At 41.4% G+C, this 27,889-nt stretch overlaps 1 protein-coding gene across 3 annotated transcripts in view; it reads right to left on the bottom strand.

Annotated features, from left to right (window-relative positions):
* LOC139383115 (lissencephaly-1 homolog A) overlaps positions 1-27,889 on the bottom strand; it is an 81,690-nt gene that overhangs the window by 53,577 nt on the left and 224 nt on the right. Inside the window, exon 1 of one of the 3 annotated variants that reach the window (XM_071127435.1) lies at positions 27,705-27,814. The exons of the other annotated variants lie outside the window; for them this stretch is intronic. The gene's annotated coding sequence lies outside the window, so the exon portion shown is untranslated. Of the gene's footprint in view, positions 1-27,704; positions 27,815-27,889 lie in introns of those variants that run through there. 3 annotated transcript variants of the gene reach the window in all.

The raw sequence follows: 27,889 nt of genomic DNA, 5'->3' as shown, positions 1-27,889 counted from the left end.
GTAAGTTGCTAGCAAGCATTAACCTTTTTGGGATAGGGGGCAGCATTTTCACATTTGGATGAATAACGTGCCCAGAGTGAACCGCCTCCTACTCTGTCACAGATGCTAATATATTATTATATAATTATATAATATAATATTATTATTGGATAGAAAACACTGGCATTTCTAAAACTGTTTGAATGATGTCTGAGTATAACAGAACTCATATGGCAGGCAAACCTGAGAAAAATCCAACCAGGAAGTGGGACATCTGAGGTTTGTAGTTTTTCCGAAGCTTGGCCTACCGAGTACACATTGAGATATGGATGAGGTTGCACTTCCTAGGGCTTCCACGAGATGTCAACTGTGTTTTGAAACTTGAATGAGGATGCTACATTTAAGGAGGGGCTCATGAGACCTGTTTGAGTCAGTGGTCTGGCAGAGAGCCTCGGCCTCATGACGCGCGCTCCCGACAGAGTTACCTCTGGTTCCAGTGCCTTTTCTGAAGACAAAGGAATTCTCCGGTTGGAACATTATTGATGTTATATGTTAAAAACATCCTAACGATTGATTCCATATATCGTTTGACATGTTTCTAAAGGACTGTAACAGAACTTTTCGAGTTTTGTCTGGACGAAGTATCTGCACCTCATGAAGATGGATTACTGCGCTGAACACGCTAACAACAAGTGGCTATTTGGACATAAATGGAACAAAATCAGTCATTTATTGTCAAACTGGGATTCCTGGGAGTGCCTTCTGATGAAGATCAAAGGTAAGTGAATATTTATGGTGTTATTTCTAACTTTGTTGATTCCAAAATGGCGGCTATTCCTCTGGCTGTTTTGGGTTCTGAGCGCAGTTCTCAGATTATGCTTTTTCCGTAAAGTTTTTAAAAAATCCGGCACAGCGGTTGCATTAAGGAGAAGCATATCTTTAATTCTGCGAATAACACTAGGATCTTTTATCAATGTTTATTATGAGTGTTTCTGCAAAATCACCAGATATTTTGGAATCAAAACATTACTGCACGTAAGGCGCCAATGTAAACAGATTTTTGGATATAAATATGCACATTATCGAACAAAACATACATGTATTGTGTAACATGATGTCCTGAGTGTCATCTGATGATCAAAGGTTAGTGATTAATTTTATCTATATTTCTGCTTTTTGTGACTCCTATCTTTGGCTGGAAAAATGGCTGTGTGTGTTTTTCGACTTGGCGGTGATCTAACAATCATATGTTGTGCTTTAGCTGTAAAGCATTTTTGGACACGATGGGCAGATTAACAAGATGTTTAGCTTTCATTTGCTGTATTGGACTTGTTAACCTCTCTATGGTAGGGGGCAGCATTCGGAATTTTTGATGAAAAGCATGCCCAAATTAAAACGGCCTGCTACTCGGGCCCAGAAGATATGATATGCATATAACTGGTAGATTTGGAAAGGAAACACTAAAGTTTCCAAAACTGTTAAAATACTGTCTGAGTAGAACTGAGTCTGCTTGGCTGGTTACTGTTTGTAATAATTTGTCAACTGGGCTGTGTTCTGGGCTAGGTATGCTTTCGCCGAAAAGCATTTTATAAATCTGACACCGTGGTTGGATTAACAAGAAGTTAATCTTTAAACCTATGTAAAATATGTTTTGTTTTCTGAATTTTTATAATGAGCATTTCTGTATTTGAATTTGGCACTCTGCAATCTCACTGGATGTTGGCGAGATGGGACACTAGCATCCCACATACCCTAGAGGAGGTTAATGTGTGAAAGTTACATATTTCTAAAGAATATTTTAGAATTTTGCGCGCTGCCTTTTCAGCAGAACGTTGTCGAGGTGTTCCGCTAGCGGAACCCCTGAGCTAGAAAGGTTAAACTTATCTTATAAAAAAATCAATCATAATCACCAGTTAACTACACATTGTTGATGATATTACTAGTTTATCTAGCGTGTCCTGCGTTGCATATAATGGATGCGGTGCGTATTTGTGAAAAAGGACTGTCGTTCCTCCAATGTGTACCTAACTATAAACATCAATGCCTTTCTTAAAATCAATACACAGAAGTATATATTTTTAAACCTGTATATTTAGCTAAAAGAAATCCAGGTTAGCAGGCAATATTAACCAGGTGAAATTGTGTCACTTCTCTTGCGTTCATTGCACGCAGAGTCAGGGTATATGCAACAGTTTGGGGCGCCTGGCTCATTGCAAAGAATTTTAGAATAATAATGACATAACATTGAAGGTTGTACAATGTAACAAGAATATTTAGACTTAGGGATGCCACCTGTTAGATAAAATATGGAACGGTTCCATATTTCACTGAAAGAATAAACGTCTTGTTTTCGAGATGATAGTTTCCGGATTTGACCATGTTAATGACCGAAGGCTCATATTTCTGTGTGTTATTATGTTAAAATTAAGTCTATGATTTGATATTTGATAGAGCAGTCTGACTGAGCGATGGTAGGCAGCAGCAAGCTCGTAAGCATTCATTCCAACAGCACTTTTGTGCGTTTTGCCAGCAACTCTTTGCAAGCACAGCACTGTTTATGACTTCAAGCCCATCAACTCCCGAGATTAGGCTAGTGTAACCGATGTGAAATGGCTAGCTAGTTAGCGGGGTGCGCGCTAATAGCGTTTCAAACGTCACTCGCTCTGAGACTTGGAGTGGTTGTTCCCCTTGCTCTGCATGGGTAACACTGCTTCAAGGGTGGCTGTTGTCGATGTGTTCCTGGTTCGAGTCCAGGGAGGAGCGAGGAGAGGGACGGAAGCTATACTGTTACACTGGCAATACTAAAGTGCCTATAAGAACATCCAATAGTCAAAGGTTAATAAAATACAAGTGGTATAGAGAGAAATAGTCATATAATAACAACCTAAAACTTCTTACCTGGGAATATTGAAGACTCATGTTGCTTCTTACATGGCACATATTGCACTTTTACTTTCTTCAACACTTTGTTTTTGCATTATTTAAACCAAATTGAACATGTTTCATTATTTATTTTAGGCTAAATTGATTTTACTGATGTATTATATTAAAATAAGTGTTCATTCAGTATTGTGTTAATTGTCATTATTACAAATTAGTTTGTAATAAATCGGTCGACCTCTAGTTACTAAACATCTTAACTATTACTTAATTTTATACAAACTCAAAGTAACAAGGACATGAGTGCTTCCAAGCATACAGGAAAACATACTACACTCAGGAACCAATTGATACTTGGGGTTAACCTGAGTTTACAACCACGGCCATCCGCCACGGTAAGCCTCTTAGTCTACTGGGAGCAGGATCACGTCGTCTCACCCAGTAAACAAAACACAGCTGTTAAATGCTAAGGAGGAATCTCAAAGTATTTTTCTTGATTCCTGGGCTTCTTCTCCTTCAATGCATTCCTCGTGTCCCTACTCCTCATTTCCTTCTCAACAACGACAGAGGTAAATAACGAGAGCATTGGAAGAGAAGATCAATTCCAGCATTTGCTTCAACATAGCACCCAGGACAAGGTGACCCAAAGGCACAGGGCCCTGCGTTGACTAATATTTGTGTTTTATTAGGATCCCCATTAGCTGTTGCAAAAGCAGCAGCTACTCTTCCTGGGGCCCACACAAAACATAATACAGAATGACATAATACAGAACAAATAGACAAGAACTGCTCAAGGACAGAACTACGTACATTTTTATTTTTTATTTTAAAGGCACACGTAGCCTACATATCAATGCATTCAAACTATTTTGGCAAATAGGGGAGAGGCGTAACTAGGTCGGCCGATTATGATTTTTTATTTAACCTTTATTTAACCAGGTAGGCCAGCTGAGAACAAGTTCTCATTTACAACTATGACCTGGCCAAGGTGAAGCGACAGTGCGACAAACAACAGAGTTCCACATGGAATAAACAAGCATACAGTCAATAACACAATAGAAAAGTCAATATAGTGTGTGCAAAATGAAGATTAGGGAGGTAAGGCAATAAATAGGCCATAGCGCCGAAATAATTACAATTTAGCACGGAAGCAGTGTTGTATGGCATTAATCTGGAGCTTAGTTAATTAACAGTATCCAAAGAAGGGCCAGAAGTGTACAAAATGGTGTCGTCTGCGTAGAGGTGGATCAGAGAACCACCAGCAGCAAGAGCGACATCATTGATGTATACAGAGAAGAGTCTGCCCGAGAATTGAACCCTGTGGCACCCCCATAGAGACTGCCAGCGATCCGGACAACAGGCCCTCCGACTTGACACACTGAACTCTGAGAAGTAGTTGGTGAACCAGGCAGTCATTTGAGAAACCAAGGCGGTTGAGTCTGCAGATGAGAATGCGGTGATTGACAGAGTCAAAAGCCTTGGCCAGGTCGATGAATACGGCTGCAGAGTAATGTCTCTTATCGATGGCGGTTATGATATCGTTTAGGACCTTGAGCATGGCTGAGGTGAGGTGCAACAATGACCAGCTCTGAAAGCAGATTGCATAGCGGAGAAGGTACGGTGGGATTCAAAATGGTCCTAACCTGTTGACCTTGCTTTCGAAGACCTTAGAAAGGCAGGGTAGAATAGATTTAGGTCTGTAGCAACTTGGGTCTAGAGTGTGGCAGCTTTCCAATCTTTGGGAATCTCAGACGATATGAGAGGTTGAACAGGCCAGTAATAGGGGTAGGAACAATTTCGGCAGATAATTTTAAAAAGAGAGGGTCCAGATTGTTTAGCCCGGCTGATTTGTAGGGGTCCAGGTTTTGCAGTTCTTTAAGAACATCAGCTATCTGGATTTGGGTGAAGGAGAAATGCTTGGGTGAGTTGCTGTGGGGAGTGCAGGGCTGTTGACCGGGGTAGGGGTAGCCAGGAGGAAAGCATTGCCAGCCGTAGAAAAATACTTACTGAAATTCTCAATTATAGTGGATTTATCGGTGGTGACAGTGTTTCCTAGCCTCAGTGCAGTGTGCAGCTAGGAGGTGCTGCTCTTATTCTCCATGGACTTTAGTGTCCCAGAACTTTTGAGTTTGTGCTACAGGATGCACATTTCTGCTTGAAAAAGCTAGCCTTAGCTTTCCTAACTGCCTGTGTATATTTGTTCCCGACTTCCCTGAAAAGTTCCATATCACAGGGGCTATTTGATGCTAATGCAGAACGCCACAGGATGTTTTTGTGCTGGTCAAGGGCAGTCAGGTCTGGAGTGAATCAAGGGCTATATCTGTTCCTGGTTCTACATGATTATTTAAGATGGTGAAGAAAGCACTTTTAAAGAATAACCAGGCATCCTCTACTGACGGAATGAGGTCAATATCCTTCCAGGATACCCGGGCCAGGTCGACTAAAAAGGCCTGCTCGCTGAAGTGTTTTAGGGAGCGTTTGACAGTGATGAGGGGTGGTCGTTTGACCGCGGACCCATTACGGACGCAGGCAATGAATGAACAACGAACACTTATTTTAATATAATACAATAAATAATGAAACATGTTCAATTTGGTTTAAATAATGCAAAAAAAAGTTAGAAGTAAAAGTGCAATATGTGCCATGTAAAAAATTAAATGTCTAAGTTCCTTGCGCATTACATATGAATAGTTCCTTTTAACTTGAGTCTTCAATATTCCCAGTTTTAGGCTGTAGTTATTATCGGACTATTCCTCTCTATACCATTTGTATTTCATAGGCCTTTGACTATTGGATGTTCTTATAGGCACTAAAGGTATTTCCAGCCTAATCTCAGGAGTTGATAGGCTTGATGTCATAAACAGCACTGTGGTTCAAGCATTACGAAAAGCTGCTGGCAAACGGAAGAAAGTGCTGTTTGAATGAATGCTTACGAGCCTGCTGCTGCCTTCCACCGCTCAGTCAGACCGCGCTATCAAATATCAAGATTTAATTATAAAACACACAGAAATACGAGCCTTAGGTCATTAATAATGGTATAAAAAAAAACTGATTATGAATCGGCCCTAATTAAAATCGGCCATTCCGATTAATCGGTCGACCTCTAGTTGTAACCTACTGGAAGATCATTCAATTACATTCCTTATATTAGTCAACAGTCAATTTCCACCTGCCCCCTCTTCCTGCTGGTGGCATTCCCAGATTCTGCCATTAGGCAACTTCTAGTTGACGGTAATATGCTACAACAGCGTTGCCAAGTTATCATACCATTTCTACTTATCTGCGTGCCTGTTATTTTCATTTAATGTATAATGATGCCTTCATATCTCAAAATCAGTGTCATGTGGTTAACCAAATCGATCTAAAAGTAACTTCTATTACCATTTCCAATAAATACAAACATTGCAGCCTACAGTTAGAAAATATGACAAAAATATATATCCTATAAATCACATTTGCTATGCATGGCCTGTCTGCAAGGAACTTTAAACATTGTATCAACTATTAACTTAGGTCTGGCCTTACGCTTGCTCTAGCAAACTGGAACAATTTTATAAAATATTCTGGGCCCTCAGTTTACTGCACCAGTGAGCTCCTGACAGACACAGCAGTAGGCTATTTGCATAAGTAAATAATAAGGTAGGCCTTTATGACATTTCCACCGGATCTGAGCTTGACATTTTGTCACGTTTCATGCTGAGTGGTTATAGAAAGAGAAAGCTGGAAAGATTGCTCAAATTGGCAATAGTTCCTCAAAGTAGCCTTTTTTCAATGATTTAAAAACTGACTTCCTTTACCTTCTTTTTGAGGCAAAGAAAAATTACTTTGTCTTAACTCACCATCAGTATGAAGCATCTCTATCAGAAATAGTATCAGATCCCCAAATGGGTACATGTATAAGCCTACATTTGCGAGCGGGCAAGGTAGCCTAGGCGTAATCAGGTGCATGTCCTTACACAAGATTAACAGGAGCGCTCCAAACAAAATAATGATATTTGCCACAGCTCACCTAAAAATAAAGTTGACAAACAGCCAATCAACCCCCCAAAAATATTTAAATGTTTTTTTTTACAAGTCAACTAAATGGGGTCAGCCCTGCAATAGATTCTACACAAAACCAGCAATGAGGAATACCGGAATCAATAAAACACGGAAACAGTGGTTCTTTATCAGCGGTTTGTGGACTTGACACTGGTGTAGCAGGGCAGTCAGAACTGGCTGTCAGCAGCAGAGAGCTAGAGGAAAGATACATGGGGCTTTGGCTTTGAACTCTGCTGTGAATGTGATGTGCCCTGGGCACCACCTGACCTATGAACACTGATGTCATCACCATGCCAGCGGTAACCACCCTGTCATACACTGACTGCAGGGGGAAAGTCGTCTCAGGAGTTTATTCAGTGAGGTGAATCGTTCACAACTTTACAGATAGAACACTGCATTGGTTGCTCCCATGTGTCATACACTCCAGGCTACATGGCTGGCAACATGAAAGCAGTAGGCTTGCTCTGGATAAGAACCTGCTAAATGACTGTAGTGCAATCTAACATGTTGATTTCCCAAACTATATGTTTTTTTACTATTAATAGCTAGCTTCTGTGTGTAATTTGTGTATTGTGTTCAACATTGCACTTTACCATTCTAATTACAGTGTTGTCAGTAGTAAGTACACTGTTGGTATTGCGACAACACTAGCTCCAACAGTACAATACCAGGCCAAGTATCACAATACCAAGTAGTATAGCGATACCAGAGGAAAAAAAATAAATCTGTTCTAGCATTCTGTTCGCCACGTCCCCCAGACGCTTGTTACCGTTTTCTAAACGTTCTGCGCACGTGCTACGCAAAAACTTGTCACTGAAATTCACACGCAATACAACACATTGAATTTCACTTCATATTGTTCAGTGTATAATAGGAAACCGCCTAAAATGGCTGATTTGCCAATATTTGTTAACCTCTCTGCGCACCGAACCCGTTAGCGGGATTCAATTCGACAACATACGGTGATCGCTACATAAATAGTCATTAAACATGAACATGAAAATACAAGTGTCTCACATGGGTCGAAAGCCTAGAATCTTGCTGATCCAACTGCATTGTCAGGTTCAAAAAAGGATTTACTGCGAAAGAATACGATGCGATTATCCAAGAACAAAGCCCCATAAAAAAAAAAAAAACTACACTGCTCAAAAAAATAAAGGGAACACTTAAACAACACAATGCAACTCCAAGTCAATCACACTTCTGTGAAATCAAACTGTCCACCTAGGAAGCAACACTGATTGACAATAAATGTCACATGCTGTTGTGCAAATGGAATAGACAACAGGTGGAAATTATAGGCAATTAGCAAGACTGGCTGATGTTTTGGTCACTTTTGAGTGCTGGCGGTGCTTTCACTCTAGTGGTAGCATGAGACGGAGTCTACAACCCACACAAGTGGCTTAGGTAGTGCAGCTCATCCAGGATGGCACATCAATGCGAGCTGTGGCAAGGTTTGCTGTGTCTGTCAGCGTAGTGTCCAGAGCATGGAGGCGCTACCAGGAGACATGTGTCTGTCAGCGTAGTGTCCAGAGCATGGAGGCGCTACCAGGAGACAGGCCAGTGCATCAGGAGACGTGGAGGAGGCCGTAGGAGGGCAACAACCCAGCAGCGGGACCGCTACCTCCGCCTTTGTGCAAGGAGGAGCAGGAGGAGCACTGCCAGAGCCCTGCAAAATGACCTCCAGCAGGCCACAAATGTGCATGTGTCTGCTCAAACGGTCAGAAACAGACTCCATGAGGGTGGTAGGAGGGCCCGACGTCCACAGGTGGGGGTTGTGCTTACAGCCCAACACCGTGCAGGACGTTTAGCATTTGCCAGAGAACACCAAGATTGGCAAATTCGCCACTGGCGCCCTGTGCTCTTCACAGATGAAAGCAGGTTCACACTGAGCACGTGACAGAGTCTGGAGACACCGTGGAGAACGTTCTGCTGCCTGCAACATCCTCCAGCATGACCGGTTTGGCGGTGGGTCAGTCAAGGTGTGGGGTGGAATTTCTTTGGGGGGGCCGCACAGCCCTCCATGTGCTCGCCAGAGGTAGCCTGACAGCCATTAGGTACCGAGATGAGATCCTCAGACCCCTTGTGAGACCATATTCTGGTGCGGTTGGCCCTGGGTTCCTCCTAATGCAACACAATGCTAGACCTCATGTGGCTGGAGTGTGTCAGCAGTTCCTGCAAGAGGAAGGCATTGATGCTATGGACTGGCCCGCCCGTTCCCCAGACCTGAATCCAATTGAGCACATCTGGGACATCATGTCTCGCTCCATCCACCAACGCCACGTTGCACCACAGACTGTCCAGGAGTTGGCGGATGCTTTAGTCCAGGTCTGGGAGGAGATCCCTCAGGAGACCATCCGCCACCTCATCAGGAGCATGCCCAGGCGTTGTAGGGAGGTCATACAGGCACGTGGAGGCCACACACACACTACTGAGCCTCATTTTGACTTGTTTTAAGGACATTACATCAAAGTTGGATCAGCCTGTAGTGTGGTTTTCCACTTAAATTTTGAGTGTGACTCCAAATCCAGACCTCCATGGGTTGATAAATTTGATTTCCATTGATAATTTGTGTGCTTTTGTTGTCAGCACATTCAAGTATGTAAAGAAAAAAGTATTTAATAAGAATATTTCATTCAGATCTAGGATGTGTTATTTTAGTATTCCCTTTATTTTTTTGAGCAGTGTATATCAAATCAGTATGGCGACTAAGTCAGGGAAAGCTAAATCTAAGTCTAGATATACAGATGTACACACAATTTTAGAAGAAATTGATCGGGAGACAGAAGTGAGACAGATTGTTGGAGGATGATTCATTTAGCGATTCCCAAATAGAGGAATATTTTTTGAACGGAGAGGACATTGTTTTGGACTGGTAAGTTCTTCTCATGCTAATGCAGTTGTTTGAAATTAATAATATAAAATATTATTTGAGATTCTTTACAATTTTAGTAGCAATATATAAAAATGTAATGTAATGAAATGTGAGATGCACGTGTCTGCCGCCAAACCCCACTCCAACATGAAATAGCCTATTTGAGGCTGTTGAGGGGAGGGCAGGCCCACAACAATGGCCAAAGTGACATGGAGACAGTAGATCTAGCTGAAATGTCATAATATAAAATACAGTAGATCTAGCTGGTCTGTCATAATATAAATGAGACAGATCTAGCAGGTCTATAATAATATATTCAACCTTGTGTTCCCCGTACTCATATATATCTGTTTTTATACCTGTTGATACAGGGCTCATATGTGAAACTATTCTAACTGAACATTTTCTTTCACAGTGACACTGACTCCGAATGGGAGCCCCCAGCGCCAAGGTGTCCATCCCCCACTGAAGCTGGTTCCTCCAGCTCCTACCACAAGTGGTGTTCATATGCCCAAATGTATTTCTGCAGGCATGGATGTGCCTCAGGGCCAAAAGGACACAGCATGGAGGCGTCGTTGTATTCTTTGCAAAATGGAGTCGCCAATCACCTGCACCACATGCTTGGTGACCCTCTGCTTTACAGCAGAAAGTGACTGCTATGGCACATGGCATCAGAAGCACAATAGTGTAGAGGACTGAGGGTCTTCCAAATATTGAAAGTGTATAAATAGTTACCCTTGTTATTTTGCTATTTATTTTATTTTTTTAAATGTATTTTGTGTTTTTTGTAGGGGTGTGTTAGAATACCATTTTGGTATTTTGTATATAGTTATTTGCTTCAAAATGTATAACTTCACCAATTCAGCCACTTGGGTACATTTGGTCAACTTGTGTGGGACACCTGGGTGACTTCATGCTAAATGTCATGTAGCTCAACCATTCCTGAAGTTATCAGTCTGATACTTTGCACCCCTACAGTTGCCCTCTTGTGTTATCCATCAAAATTATCTCCAGCATCCTATTCTAGTACATGTGAAAGATACTACAGCAATAAAAAACAGAAAACGTATGCTCTCTCTTTTCTTCCATCAGATCTACTGTGTTATATTCTCCTACATTCAATGAACATTTCCACAAACTTCAGAATGTTTCCATTCAAATGATAACAAGAATATGCATATCCTTGCCTCTGGGGCTGAGCTACAGGCAGTTAGATTAGGGTATGTCTTCAGGCGGAAATTGAGAACAAGGGATGCAGCCATAAGAGGTTAAGTGACTTGCCTAGTTGAATAAAGGTGTAAAATAATAATAATAATAATAAAAATAAATAAATACACCAAATTTGTGTCCAAAAGTACTGATTTCCGATTGTTATGAAAACTTGAAAATCGGCCCTAATTATTCAGCCATTCCGATTAATCGGTCAACCTCCAGTAAGGAATCAATATTCTAAGAATGCCTCAATTCACAGGGAAACGTTCTTGGTCAACACTCCACTGACACTAAAAACAGGAAAACAATGTTTGAAAACATCTAAGTAATGTCAATAACTGTTATAAAAAAAAGCAGTGTTTGTGATTGTTACGGATACAGGTATCCTGTGTGTGTGTCCTGTGTTCTTTTCTCTCCTTCTCCCCTCACAGGTGAAAATCATCACTCCCCAATCAGTCACCAATCAAATCATCAATCAGAAGACACACCTCCTCCTGTTTCCTACCCAATCACAGTTCCTTTCCCTTGGTTTAAAAACCCTGTCAGTTGGTTTGCTCTAGAGCTCAATCTCTCTGTAAATGCCATATGTCTGTAGATCGCTCTGTTTCACCCTCTCCTACTATGTCTCTCTATCGCTCGATATGTATTGGGATCTGTTTGAGCACCTCCATATCACTTTGTCCTCACCTGTGAGTATTGTTTTTGGTTATGGTGTTTGTGTACACTACCCGTAGGCAAACTTTGTTAACACTAGTTAAAACTGGGTGGACCACCCACTGTATTTTTGGTTAGTTAGCTTAGGGGTGTTTTGGATGCTTATTGTTCCTTTCCTTGGGTCCAGCTCAGCCCCCCCCCCTTCTCACTTTTACTTTTTCACTATTATAATTTGCATGAGTTATGTTATGGGTCTCGTTACCATCTCCCCTAGACTGTCGGGCCAAAAGGGATTCGTAACGGTGATGCAAGTTCTCACAGCCTTCAAACAGTGAGGTGTAGGTGAATTTACAATATCTTGATTTACAATCAACTAAGACTAGTAGGCTAGTTGACATCTGATTATAAAAATGTAAGAATAATGAAAGCAGCAAGCAGATTAACTGTAGGCCTACAATAGCATATTGATCAAAATCTAGAGAGCTGTAAGCATGAGTCAACAGGCTAACAGAACCCAGCAAATAACCGTTGAATTTCTTCAACATATTAATCCTTACAATAGTCATGTACACTGATATTGCATTTAGTCAATGCCTTTCTGAAGTCCAACAAAGCCATGAACAAAGGAATGGCAAATGCTTCAGGGGTACACTTCTATGGAATGATGGAAACAATGGGTGGCGCACACGTGCTATTTAGCAGCATGTAGTATTTAGCAGCTCTACCATACTGTGCCAAACAAAGAATACAGCAATAGGGATTTAGAAGAATCCCTGCCCGGGGGCAAGTCCAATATCACTGCATTCCCTTTCCCAGATTCCCACATCCAAGTACCAATCACAATAGCATGATTCCTTTGCTGTCGCCACCCCCACAACAATCCAAATTGGCTTTGAATATAGAGTACATTAAATGTTGAAGCCCTGGGCCTGTACTCAAAGCCTCTCGGTTTAGGAAAATGATCTAGGATCAGGTCTCCTGTCTATTTGAAAAGCTAAACTGATCCTAGATCAGCACTAGCTTTATGAATGCAGGGCCCTAACTACCTCTCGTCTGTCACCTGACTGCTGTGGTTATTGGATGAATAATCGGTCAAGGCCAGGGCTCTACAGTGCGACCATTTTACTTGCATATGCGCCAAAATATTTTGCTGTGGGACCTGGAATTTTTATTTAGGAGCACCAGTGCACGTGGAAAAGTGAAAATAAATCAGATCATAATAGTTGCAATGATTACTTCCCTATGCCATGGAAAATACAGTGACCACAGATTGACACTCATCCTTGCATCACTACTAGAAAGAAAACAATGTGTCACCTCTTTTTTCAAATGGGCTTCAACAATTCTTTAGCCCTAGTCATAAGGGATAAGTCTTACTGGGAGTGGTCGGGTAATGTAATTACGTGCACAAAACACCACGTCATTTTAGTCCCATCCGAATCTGCCATGTCATTAATTTTTACATGGCAGGAGCGTAATAATTCGAACCAGAATAACAGTTTTTGGGCAAACTCCGAGGTCCTCTGATAATGCTAGTCCCGTGTGAATCAACATTAGAGAAATTTCGGAGTTTCACAGGTGTTGCTCACGGTTTGAGAAACAAAAAAATATTGGATAAATTGAACAAAATGCTATGCATAGCCTATATATGAAGGGCCTACATGTATCAACTTTCACAGTGAATGCTATTATTTACAGTACCAGTCAAGTTGACACCTACTCATTCCAGGATATCAATTATGAAATAACACATGGAATCACGCAGTAACCAACAAAGTGTTAAACAAAACAGAATATTTGAGATTCAAAGTAGCCACCCTATTGCCTTTATAAACAGCTTCACTGAAACGGCAGATTAGGATAGAAAACACTTAAGTTTCCAAAACTGTCAAAATATTGTCGGAGTATAACAGAACTGATATTGCAGGCAAAACCCTGAAAAAAATCAAACCAGGAAGTGGCTTCTATTTTGAAAAGTCCATGTTCCATAGCTCCATTTAAAAGGGATATCAACCAGATTCCTTTTCCTATTGCTTCCTCAAGGTGTCAGTCTTCAGACAGTTTCAGGCTTTTATTTTGAAGAATGAGCATGAACAACCACATTGCGTAAGTGGATAGGTGGGGGCTCCTGGAGTGAATTGTGCGCGCAAAAGAGAAAGGTGGCCATTGTTACTCCCGGCCCTAGTGAAAAGCCAACTGTCCCGGTTGATATTATCTAATAGATATTTGAAAAACACCCTGAGGATTGATTATAAAAAACATCTGACATGTTTCTGTGGACATAATTTGGAATTTGTCTGCGATGTCGTGGCCGCTCTTTTCGGTGGATTCCTGGGCATAACGCACCAAACTAACGGAGGTATATGGATATAAAAAGTATCTTTATGGAAGTCTCGTGAGTGAAAACATCCGAAGATCAAAGGGTAAACGATTAATTTGATTGCTTTTCTGATTTGTGACCAAGTTACCTGATGCTAAGTGTACTTATTGTTTTGTCGAGTGATCGATAAACTTAAACGCTTGCATTGCTTTCGCTGTAAAGCATAATTTCACAATCTGACACGACAGGTGGATTAACAAAAGGCTAAGCTGTGTTTTGCAATATTGCACTTGTGATTTCATGAATATGAATATTTTCTAGTAATATTGACTGTGGCGCTATGCTATTCAGCGTTGCTGATGACAATTATCCCGGATCCGGTATGGGTGGTTGAGAGGTTAAGGAGAAGTGCATCTTTAATTATGTGAATAACGCTTGTATCTTTTATCAATGTTTATTAATTATGAGTATTTCTGTAAATTCATGTGGCTCTCTGCAAAATCACAGGAAGCAAAACATCACTGAATGTAACGCGCCAATGTAAACAGATTTTTGGATATAAATATGAACTTTATCGAACAAAACATACATGTATTGTGTAACATGTCATATGAGTGTCATCTGATGAAGATCAAAGGTTTGTGATTCATTTTATCTATGTTTCTGTTTTTGTGACTTCACTCTTTGGCTGGAAAAATGGCTGTGTGTTTGACTTGGCTCTGACTTCATATGTTGTTCTTTCGCTGTAAAGCCCTTTTGAAATCAGACACGATGGGTAGATTAACAAGAAGTGTCTTTCATTTGGTGTATTGCACGTTAATGTGAAAGTTACATATTTCTAAAAGATATTTTTGAATTTCGCGCACTGCCTTTTCAGCAGAATGTTGTTGTCAAGGGGTAGCGCTAGCGGAACCTCTAGCCATAAGTTAAATAAGCAAAGAAACAACAGTCCATTATTTTAAGACATGAAGGTCAGTAAAAACGAAACAAAGAACTTTGAAAGTTTCTTCAAGTGCAGTCACAAAAACCATCAAGTGCTATGATGAAACTGGCTCACGAGGACCACCACAGGAAAGGAAGACCCAGAGTTACCTCTGCTGCAGGGGACAAGTTCATTAGTTACCAGCCTCAAATTGCAGCCCAAATAAATGCTACAGAGTTCAAGTAACACACATCAACTGTTCAGAGGAGACTGCATGAAATCAGGCCTTCATGGTTGAATTGCTGCAAAGAAACCACTACTAAAGGACACCAATGAGAAGAAGAAACTTGCTTGGGCCAAGAAACTGACATTAGTTGGACATTAGTTGGTGGAAATTTGTCCTTTGGTCTGATGAGTCCAAATGAGATTTTTGGTTCAAACCGCTGTGTCTTTGTGAGACGCAGAGTAGGTGAACAGATCTACGCATGTGTGGTTCCCACCGTGATGCATGGAGGCGGCACACTTAACCAGCATGGCTACCATAGCATTCTGCAGCGATACACAATCCCATCTGATTTGTGCTTACTGGGACTATAATTTGTTTTTCAACATGACAATGATTCAACACACCTCCAGGCAGTGTCAGGGCTATTTTAGTGCTGGCCCCACAATCACCCAACCTCAACCCAATTGAGATGGTTTGGGATGAGTTAGACTGCATAAAGGAAAAGCAGCCAACAAGTGCTCAGTATATGTGGGAACTCCTTCAAGACTGTTGGAAAAGCATTCCAGTTGAAGTTGGTTGAGAGAATGACAAAAGCACGCAAAGCTGTCAAAGGCAAAGGGTGGCTACACTGAAGAAGCTCAATTTTTTTTTTGATTTGTATAACACTTGGTTACTCCAGTAGAAGTCGGAAGTTTACATACACTTAGGTCGGAGCAATTAACACGCTTTTCAACCACTCAATTTCTTGTTAACCTCTCTGGGATATGTGGGACGCTAGCGTGGGCAAAAGCCAGGGAAAATGCAGAGCGCCAAATTCAAATAAATTACTATAAAAATCAAACTTTCATTAAATCACAAATGCAAGATAGCAAATTAAAGCTACACTTGTGAATCCAGCCAACATATCAGATTTCAAAAAGGCTTTTCGGCGAAAGCAAACGATGCTATTATCTGAGGATAGCACCGCCGTAAACAAAGAGAGAAACCATTTCAACCCTGCAGGTGCAACACAAAACGCAGAAATAAAAAATATAATTCATGCCTTACCTTTGATGAGCTGCTTTTGTTGGCACTCCAATATGTCCCATAGACATCACAAATGGTCCTTTTGGTCGATTAATACCGTCGATATATATCCAAAATGTCCATTTATTTGGCGCGTTTGATCCAGAAAAACACTGGTTCCAACTTGTGCAACGTGACTACAAAATATCTCAAGTTAGCTGTAAACTTTGCCAAAACATTTCAAACTACTTTTGTAACCGTAAATAAATAATCGATAAAACTGAAGACGGGATGATCTGTATTCAATACAGGAAGAAAACAAACTGAAGCACGCTTTCTGGTCAAGCGTCTCTAACAGTACACTTCAGGTGACCCTCGTTCAAGAAGGCCGTACTTCATTACACAAAGGAAAAAACCTCAACAAATTTCCAAAGACTGTTGACATCCAGTGGAAGCGATCGGAACGGCAAGAAGGTCCCTTAGAAATCTGGATTCCCAATATACACCCATTGAAAAGAGAGTGACCTCAAAATAAAAAAATCTGAATGGTTTGTCCTCGGGGTTTCGCCTGCTAAATAAGTTCTGCTATACTCACAGACATGATTCAAACAGTTTTAGAAACTTCAGAGTGGTTTCTATCCAAATCTACTAATAATATGCATATCTAATCTTCTGGGGATGAGTAGCATGGGGTTGAATTTAGAAATGCATTTCATCCGGACGAGAAAATACTGCCGTCACCAAGAAGTTAACAATCTATAGTTTTGGCAAGTCGGTTAGGACATCTACTTCGTGCATGACAAGTAATTTTTCCAACAATTGTTTAGAGAGATTATTTCACTTATAATGCCTTGTCACAATTCCAGTGGGTCAGAAGTTCACAGTCGTGGCCAACCGTTTTGAGAATGACACAAATTTTAAATTTCCACAGTATGTTGCTTCAGTGTCTATAGATATTTTTGTCATATGTTACTATGGAATACTGAAGTATAATTACAAGCATTTCATAAGTGTCAAAGGCTTTAATTGACAATTCCATGTTGATGCATAGAGTCAATATTTGCAGTGTTGACCCTTCTTTTTCAAACCCTCTGCAATCTGCCCTGGCATGCTGTCAATTAACTTCTGACCACAAATTCTCAATGGGATTAAGGTCTGGGGAGTTTCCTGGCCATGGACCCAAAATATCAATATTTTGTTCCCCGAGCCACTTATTTATCACATTTGCCTTATGGCAAGGTGCTCCATCATGCTGGAAAAGGCATTGTGCGTCACCAAACTGTTCCTGGTTGGTTGGGAGAAGTTGCTCTCGGAGGATGTGTTGGTACCATTCTTTATTCATGGCTGTGTTCTTAGGCAATATTGTGAGAGAGCCCACTCCCTTGGCTGAGAAGCAACCCCACACATGAATGGTCTCAGGATGCTTTACTGTTGGCATGACACAGGACTGATGGAAGCGCTCACCTTGTCTTCTCCGGACAAGCTTTTTTTCCTGAAGCCCCAAACAATCAGAAAATGGGATTCAGAGAAAATGACTTTACCCCAGTCCTCAGTAGTCAGATCCCTGAACCTTTTGCAGAATATCAGTCTGTCCCTGATGTTTTTCCTGGAGAGAAGTGACTTCTTTTCAGCCCTTCTTGACACCAGGCCATCCTCCAAAAGTCTTTGCCTCACTGTGCACGCAGATGCACTCTCACCTGCCTGCTGCCATTCCTGAGCAAGATCTGTACTGGTGGTGCCCCGATCCCACAGCTGAATCAATTTTAGGAGATGGTCTTGGAGCTTGCTGGACTTTCTTGGGCACCCTAAACCTTCTAAACAACATTTGAACACCTCTCCTTGAAGTTCTTGATGATCCGATAAATGGTTGATTTAGGTTATTCGAACTCAATCAGCATGACAGAGTGATCGCCAGCCTTGTCCTCGTCAACACTCACACCTGTGTTAATGAGAGAGTCACTGACATGATGTAAGCTGGCCCTTTTGTGGCAGAGCTGAAATGCAGTGGAAAGGTTTTGGGGGGATTCAGTTCATTTGCATGGCAAAGAGGGACTTTGCAATTAATCTGATCACTCTTCATAACATTCTGGAGTATATGCAAATGGCCATCATACAAACTGAGAGACTGAAAATTAATGTGTCATTCTCAACTTTTGGCCACGACTGTACACTAAGTTGACTGTGCCTTTAAACAGCTTAGAAAATTGTGCCATGGCTTTAGAAGCTTCTGATAGGCTAATTGACATAATTTGAGTCAATTGGAGGTGTACCTGTGGATGTATTTCACAACCTACCTTCAAACTCAGTGCCTCTTTGCTTGACATTATGGGAAAATCACAAGAAATCAGCCAATACCGCAGAAAAAAAATTGTAGACCTCCACAAGTCTGGTTCATCCTTGGGAGCAATTTCCAAATGCATGAAGGTACCATGTTCATCTGTACAAAATAAAACGCAAGTATAAACACCATGGGACCATGCAGCCGTCATACCGCTCAGGAAGGAGACGCGTTCTGTCTCCTAGAGATGAACGTAATGTGGTGAGAAAAGTGCAAATCAATCCGAGAACAGCAAAGGACCTTGAGAAGATGCTGGAGGAAACAGGTACAAAAGTATCTACATCCACAGTAAAAACGAGACCAATATCGACATAACATGAAAGGCCGCTCAGCAAGGAAGAAGCCATGTCCTCTGGTCTGATCAAACAAAAACAGAACTGTTTGGCCAAAACGACCATCGTTATGTTTGGAGGAAAAAGGGGGAGGCTTGCAAGCCGAAGAACACCATCCCAACCGTGAAGCGCAGGGGTGGAAGCATCATGTTGTGGGGTGTTTTGCTGCAGGAGGGGCTGGTGCACTTCACAAAATAGATGGTATCATGAGGGAGACAATTTGTGTGGATATATTGAAGCAACATCAAGAACTCAGTTTAAGCTTGGTAGGCCACAACTTTGGAAGTATGCTTGGGGTCATGGTCCATGTGGACATTCAAGTCTTCCAAATTGACAACGACCCCAAGCATACTTAAAGTTGTGGCAAACTGGCTTAAGGACAACAAAGTCAAGGTATTGGAGTGTCCATCACAAAGCCCTGACCTCAATCCCTTAAATGTGTGGGCAGAACTGAAAAAGCTTGTGCGCACAAGGAGGCCTACAAACATGACTCAGTTACACCAGCTCTGTCAGGAGGAATGGGCCAAAATTCACCCAATTTATTATGGGAACATTGTGGAAGGCTACCCGAAATGTTTGACCCAAGTTAAACAATTTAAAGGCAATGCTACCAAATACTAATTGAGTGTATGTGAACTTCTGACCCACTGGGAATGTGATGAAAGAAACAAAAGCTTAAATAAATCACTACTATTAATCTGACATTTCACAATCTTAAAAATAAAGTGGTGATCCTAACTGACCTAAAACAGGGAACTTTCACTAGGATTAAATGTCTGGAATTGTGAAAAACTGGATTTAAATATATTTGGCTAAGGTGTATGTAAACTTTGACTTCAACTGTACATGATTCCATATGTGCTATTACATCGTTTTGATGCAGTCACTACTATTGTACAATGTAGAAAATAGTTTTAAAAAAGGTGTCCAAACTTTTGACTGGTACTGTAAATGTTTTGTGCATATTAATTTAACATTGCTAAATGACCAGTAAAAAAATTGTGATCATTTAATGTAACCCTTGCTGTTAATAGATGGCAAAGAACAATAAAACTGACCTAAACTTTTGGAAATGATACGTTCACTTTCGCATCCATAGTCTTAAAATGCATCTCAAGGCTAGGAAGCATTTAGGACATACTGCAGTTGGCTAAATTATCCTAAGGATTATGATGACACTTCCTCAATTCGAATATTATGGCGAATCTATACCAAAAATGGTTTGGTATGGTTTACAAACTTGGGAACAAAAGCTCAAGTTATCGGTGTATCCCTGGACTTATTGAAATATCTTCACGCATTGGGAAAAAAAGTCAATTTAATGAAACAAAGAAACAATTACAGGGGGGAGTTTGGCAAAGAAAAAATAATCCCATCTGAATTGGCCTCTGGATTAACAACCATTCAGGGTTAATAATTACATAATAAATTTTCTCTAGTAATACTAGTCCCGTGCGAATAGGTCTTCTGTGCACTTACATTCTTCAACTTAGGCCCACAAATTCTCCTTGTAAGCAAGGTCAGCGTAGAGCCCTGCTACAGTCAATAATGTAAAACATGAAACATGTCCCTGATAACTACCGAAGGGACCTGACAAAAGCAAGTAATGAAGTCAAAACAAGGATTAAAAGTATAACTGGTTATACGTGGAGTTTAAATCAAATGACTGGTTTCCACGATACATTTCAGGACACCATAGTCTGACTGGATGCTTTCAACTCATGTGGTCACATTAAATAATGAATGTCTTCATCATGGCGCCAACAGAAATGGTCGCTTCATGTTCTAAAGAAACTAAGCAGCATTTTGTTATCTTGATGTATTATTACTAAAGGTCGACCGATTTAATCAGGGCCGATTTCAAGTTTTCATAATCGGAAATCGGTATTTTTGAACACCGATTTGGCATTTTTTTTTTTTTACACCTTTATTTAACTAGGCAAGTCAGTTAACACATTCTTATTTTCAATGACAGGCTAGGAACGGTGGGTTAAATGCCTTATTCAGGGGCAGAACGACAGATTTTTACCTTGTCAGCTCCAGGATTCAATCTTGCAACCTTATGGTTAACTCGTCCAATGCTCTAACCACCTGCCTCTCATTGCACTCCACGAGGAGTCTGCCTGTTACGCAAATGCAGTAGAAGCCAAGGTAAGTTGCTAGCTAGCATTAAACTTATCTTATAAAAAACAATCAACCATAATCACTAGTTAAACTAGTAATATCATCAACCATGTGTAGTTATCTAGCCTGTCCTGCGCTGCTTTTTTCACATGGCAAATATTGCACTTTTACTTTCTTCTCCAACACTTTGTTTTTGCATCATTTAAACATGTTTCATTATTTGAGGCTAAATTGATTTTTATTGATGTATTATATTAAGTTAAAATAAGTGTTCATTCAGCATTGTCATTATTGGAAATAAAAAAAATTGGCCGATTTAAATCGGTATCAGATTTTTTTTGGTCCTCCAATAATCGGTATCGGCGTTGAAAATTCATAGTCGGTCGACCTCTAATCCTGAGGCTTTATTTATTGTAGCTGGTGACTTTAACGAAGCTAATCTGAAAACAAGGCTCCCTAAATGTTATCAGCATATAGAATACGCGACCCGGGCTGGCAGCATTCTAGATCATTGCTACTCTAACTTCCGAGACACAAACTAAGCCCTCCCTCACCCTCCTTTTGGCAAATCTGACCACGACTCCATTTTGTTGCTCCCAGCCTATAGACAGAAACTAAAACAGGAAACGCCCGTGCTCAGGTCTGTTCAATGCTGGTCCGACAAATCTGATTCCACTCTCCATGATTGCTTCGATCACGTGGACTGGATTATGTTCCGGGTAGCCTCAGACAACAATATTGGACGTATACGCCGATTCGGTGGGCGAGTTTATTAGCAAGTGCATCGGTGATGTTGTACTCACGGTGACTATTAAAACCTTCCCCAACCAGAAACTGTGGATCAATGGCAGCATACGCGCAAAACAGAAAGCACGAACCACCGCTTTTAATCATGGCAAGGCGACTGGAAACCTGACCGAATACCAACAGTGTAGCTATTCCCTTGGACCGAATACCAACAGTGTAGCTATTCCCTCTGCAAGGCAATCAAACAAGCTAAGCGTCAGTATGGAGACAAAATAGAGTCACAATTCAAGATGTACAGTGGGGAGAACAAGTATTTGATAACCTGCAAAATCGGCAGGGTTTCCAACTTACAAAGCACGTACGTAGAGGTCTGTAATTTGTATCATAGAGACACTTCAACTGTGAGAGACAGAATAAAAAAAAAAACGGAAAATCACATTGTATGATTGTTTTATTAATTTGCATTTTATTGCATGACATATGTATTTGATCACCTACCAAGCAGTAAGAATTCCAGCTCTCACAGACCTGTTCGTTTTTCTTTAAGCCGCCCTTCTGTTCTCCACTCATTACCTGTATTAACTGCACCTGTTTGAACTCGTTACCTGTATAAAAGACACCTGTCGTACACACTCAATCAAACAGACTCCAACCTCTCCACAATGGCCAAGACCAGAGAGATATGTAAGGACATCAGGGATACATTTGTAGACCTGCACAAGGCTGGAATGGGCTACAGGTCAATAGGCAAGCAGCTTGGTGAGAAGGCAACAACTGTTGGCTCAATTATTCGAAAAATGGAAGAAGTTCAAGATGACCGCCAATCACCCTCGGTCTGGGGCTCCATGCAAGATCTCACCTCGTGGGGCATCAATGATCACGAGGAAGGTGAGGGATCAGCCCAGAACTACATGGCAGGACCTGGTCAATGACCTGAAGAGAGCTGGGACCACAGTCTCAAAGAAAACCAGTAGTAACACACTACGCTGCCATGGATTAAAATCCTGCAGCGCACGCAAGTTTGCCAATGACCATCTGGATGATCCAGAGGAGGAATGGGAGAAGGTCATGCGGTCTTGAGACGAAAATAGAGCTTTTTCGTCTAAACTCCACTTGCTGTGTTTGGAGGAAGAAGAAGGATGAGTACAACCCAAAGAACACCATCCCAACCGTGAAGCATGGAGGTGGAAACATCATTCTTTGGGGCCATGTATCGCGAGATCTTGGCCAACAACCTCCTTCCCTCAGTAAGAGCATTGAAGATGGATCGTGGCTGGGTCTTCCAGCATGACAACGACCCAAAACACACAGCCAGGGCAACTAAGGAGTGGCTCCGTAAGAAGCATCAAGGTCCTGGAGTGGCCTAGCCAGTCTCCAGACCTGAACCCAATAGAAATTCTTTGGAGGGAGCTGAAAGTCCGTATTGCCCAGCGACAGCCCCGAAACCTGAAGGATCTGGAGAAGGTCTGTAATGGAGGAGTGGGCAAAAACCCCTGCTGCAGTGTGTGCAAACCTGGTCAAGAACTACAGGAAACATATGATCTCTGTAATTGCAAACAAAGGTTTCTATACCAAATATTAAAATGCTTTTTTCTGCTTTTCTGATGTATCATACTTTTGTCATGCAATAAAATGCACATGAATTACTTAAAAATGAGTGATTTTCTGGATTTTTAGATTCCGTCTCTCACAAGTGTACCTATGATAAAAAAAAAAAAATACAGACCTCTACATGCTTTGTAAGTAGGAAAACCTGCAAAATCGGCAGTCTATCAAATACTAGTTCTCCCCACTGTTATTGGCAGGGTCTACAGTCAATCACGGATTACAAAAAGAAAACCATCCCCGTCGCGGACACTGACGTCTTGCTCCCAGACAAACTAAACAACTTCTTTGCTCGCTTTGAGGACAGTGCCACTGCCCGCTACCAAAACCTGCAGACTCTCCTTCACCACAGCCATCGTGAGTAAAACATAAACGTGTTAACCCTCGCAAGGTTGCCGGCACAGACAGCATCCCTAGCCACGTCCTCAGAGCATGCACAGACCAGCTGGCTGGTGTGTTTACAGACATATTCAATCAATCCCTATCCCAGTCTGCTGTTCCCGCATGCTTCAAGGAGGGTCACCATTGAGCAAAATGACTATCACTCTGTAGCACTCACTTCCGTCATCATGAAGTGCTTTGAGAGATCATATCACCTCCACCATACCTGACATCCTAGACCCACTCCAATTTGCTTACCACCCTAATAGGTCCACAGACTACGCAATCACACTGCACTGCCCTAACCCACCTGGATAAAAGGAATACCTATGTAAGAATGCTGTTCATCGATTACAGCTCAGCATTTACCACAGTACCCTCCAAACTCGTCATTAAGCTCGAGACCATTGGTCTCGACCCCGCCCTGTGCAACTGGGTCCTTGTCTTCCTGACGAGCCGCCCCCAGGTGGTGAAGGTAGGAAACATCACCACAACTCTGGGGCCCCACAAGGGTGCGTGCTCAGCCCCCTCCTGTTCACCCTGTTCACCCATGACTACATGGCCAATCAGGGGGGGGGGGGGGTTCTCCTAAAATAACAGCTGGAACAGCCAGAACCTCCAACATAGCCTAGGCTACATTCAGATGGGATTTTCAGAGCTAGTTATTCTGTAAATAATTACCAGCTTTGCACAGTATTTCCCTTCTAGGCAAGCAGGGCACTCCTGCAGAAATTATTTGAAGAGCTTTATCACTAATTGATAATGATGGGATTGAACATCTGGCACACACTGCAGTCTTCCAGGGGATATCAACTGGGCTGGCTGCTAAAGTATCCAGGGATAAAATGAAAGGCTGCTGCTACTATTCATTCACATAGCATTCATTCTTAAACTTAACACATATCAAACTGAACATATCTTAGCGTTGTTGACTAGCCACATCCCAGTGAGAGTTGTGGGAGAAGTCAATCTTGGCTACTCTTCCTTCCATGCATATTTAAGCAGTCCAATTGAAACAGATTGCAGGAGGGAGGAATCATGATCGAGTGCAGTGACTGAATGTGCACTGCTGCTGCCGAGAAGCTAAGTGAGTCCAATAAAGCATGGTCTAGCCATCAATGCTTTTAGAGTCCCCTGATAGAAAAGCCATGATTAGCAGATCAAAGTAAACATCCTCTGAGGGAGTGCTGTGCTCAGCAGCAACACTGGTCTGTGCTACAAACAGGACTCTGGGAGAGTCTGAGAAGAGGTGCTGCAACAGGCCAGGGCAACACATCAGTGAGCTAAACCACTGACACAAGACAAACTTTTATAATGCTATTCCATTACATAATTAATCTCAAAGTGCTTTAAAATGCACCAAAATTACATAGGATAAGGCTACTTAGCAAATCCAAGTTGACTGCACATAGGCCAACATTAAACTGATGAGAACATATAAAATTAAGGGTTTTCAGTATAGGCTACGCAGTGCACTGTGCAAATCAGGGATCAAGACATTATCCATTTTTAGTTATGCATTACAGGATTTGGGAATCAAGCTGCTATATAGAACAATGGCATAAGCTAACAGAAGATACACATACAGTCACCATATTTCCCAGTCTTTCCAGGATGTCGGGGGGAATTTCAGGCAAAAATGCCAGATTTTGCTAAGGCAATTCTGACATATGCATCAATTGACAAATTGGGGGAATGTTCTTGGGTGAGAGGTGGCTTGATTGACCCCTATTATGCAGTAAATGTGCAGTGATTAGTTGAAATAGCAGGCCTTTTTGTACTGCAGTGATGGGTCAGTTTTATGCAACAATATTGTGATGGTTTGACTTATGCGGAAATAGTGCAGTGATTTCCAAGTCCTCGCATAATATGCAGGAAATTATTGATTCAAAAATGTGGGATTACAGAATCCTGGAAAGACTGATTTCCAATCAAAACCCATTGAATGAGCAGTGGCACCAAGCAGTCATGTGAAGGTGAACCCAACCTGGCTGTCCCAGATCCGGAGAAAGGAGGGGAGCTGCTGGCCTGGCAGGTCATTACTAGCAGTGTGCGTGTGTGTGTGTGTTAGACCAGTCCTCCTGTGCTGAAGGTCAGCCACTGTCCTACTGTGACCTCTGGGCTGAAGCTCAAATCAGGGTAACGTGGGCATCTGGTGCTGACTGTCAGTGAGGCACTCGGCATTCACAAGAATGACACACCCCGTCTCATCCTCTCCATCTCCCTTACCCTGCCGCCTCCTCCACAGAGAGGGTAATCAAACACCCTCCCCAGAGCAATCTGAAAAAACACATTTTTGATGTCGCTATTGGTCAGGTACTACTCAAAAAACTGAAAGGCAGGCTGAACACTCAGTCCAGTTGACATAGTCCCACCTCTGATAACAGCCAAATATCACAGCATGTGTGTATTGAGGCCATTATGAGAAACACAAATACAATGATTACTGATTAGCCATTTTGCACAATAGATACTTTTGAGGGCACACGTGTTTATATTCTCACGATAATAATGTGCTTTATTTTCTAAATGAGTCTGGAAAGTTGTCAAGCCTGCAACCACAAACAAGTAGCCTATTAACAGATCTTAGAACTTCAACATCTCTGATTGCTTACATAAATGACTGTACCTATTCAACCAAGAACCACATTAGCGACAACTGGAGGAGGAATTATAGCTACCGAGTTATTAATTGAAGCGCCACTCCTAAAACAATCCCATCATAATTTCCGTTGCATCAGCTGCTGCAGCAATCCTTACAGGCGTAGCCAAGCTCTGGTCTGTCCAGGATGAAGTGGTACATTAAGGGGAGGTGCTGTAAAGCAAAGGATCCAGGCTACAAACAAGACAGGGGTACCATCCACAAGGCGGGCGAAGAGGAGAATGACTTGTCAGTTTCAAAGCGATGCTGGCTGAAGGATCCATTCTGCAGTAGCAGAGGGGTGGTGTCTTTTCTAACCGAATAGAGGGTATCACTGCCTTTCAACCCACATGTGATCAGACTATACTCGATCCTTAATCGATATCAATCACCAAATAAAAGAAAAAAGTATTTTAGAAAACATAGGCTTCAAGCTGAAGTTATTGGTCAATACAAATGGTAGTTTTCCTACAACTCCTTTTTTTTCACCAATGTGCTCCACCCTTATTTTTATAAACTGAATGCATAAATTCAGACTTAGGTGATTCGTGAAACAGAGCCAACATGCAGTGAAAGATTTCTGTAAAAACGGTACCGGGCTAATGTAGAGCCTTGCTGATGACATTTCACAAAATGTTGATCAAAGTTGTCCAGTTGACTGGATGTAACGTTATGGATGGAGTAGGGTAGCCAGTGGCTACACAGGAAAAATACAACTAGCTTGGTAGCTAGCGGAGCTAAAAAAGGTATCAAAATGTCAGACCACAGCTATTGTTTCACATGACATTCGGTCAAAACTAGAAAAATAACATATTTAGACTTAGCTAGTTACTTACTAAATAGATGTCAAAATAAATTAAATACAACCGATTGCATACGCCCTTTCCCATTATTGAACATTCTAAAATCGTAGGTAACGTTACCTAGCTAAAGTTATCTAGCTTGTCACAAAGTGTTCAAGCAGATAGCTAGATATAGTTTTACACTCGACAACACCACACATTAGTTGGTAAGTATTTGTAGCGTGTATGTTTAATAACGGTCTCAAATCATGACCTACATATGATCGCAAAGCGAACGCAGGGTAGACTAGAGCGCGCACGCTAGCTAGCCTAACAATTCGAATGCGAGGTGAAGTAATGAATTGAACTTCACCAATATACTCAGCAAAATATTAGTTAAAGTTAACTAGCTACATCGATAAAAGATATTGCAACATGTCAGTAAATAAACTAGTTTATTAGGTTAGCTACCTACACACATAATTTATGATTATTTCCACTGTCTGAACAACATTAGTTAGCTGCCTTGTGAGCAGTAAAGTTGATATAAAATTATCGAATCATTTTGATCATTTACTTGGAAAAATAGGTGCAAGTTAGATTCAAATGGTAACTTAAAGCAGGTTAATAAGTTACTTACATGCAAATCGACCAGTGCCACTAGTTGGTTAACACAGTCATTTACAACTCTGATGACCAGCTAGCTAGCTACCTGCTGCTCCAAGCGGCCTGTCCGCCATTTTGAGACATAAAAAGGAGGCGCAAAAACTACAGCCACATCGTCATTTTCCCCACCTAGCATTTCTTCGATACTCAATATCTGAT

The sequence above is a fragment of the Oncorhynchus clarkii genome, chromosome 24 (genome assembly GCF_045791955.1).
Source record: "Oncorhynchus clarkii lewisi isolate Uvic-CL-2024 chromosome 24, UVic_Ocla_1.0, whole genome shotgun sequence".
Lineage (NCBI taxonomy): Eukaryota > Metazoa > Chordata > Actinopteri > Salmoniformes > Salmonidae > Oncorhynchus > Oncorhynchus clarkii.
The sequence above is the reverse complement of the archived record's forward strand: the minus strand, read 5'-3'. Positions and strand labels throughout refer to the sequence as shown.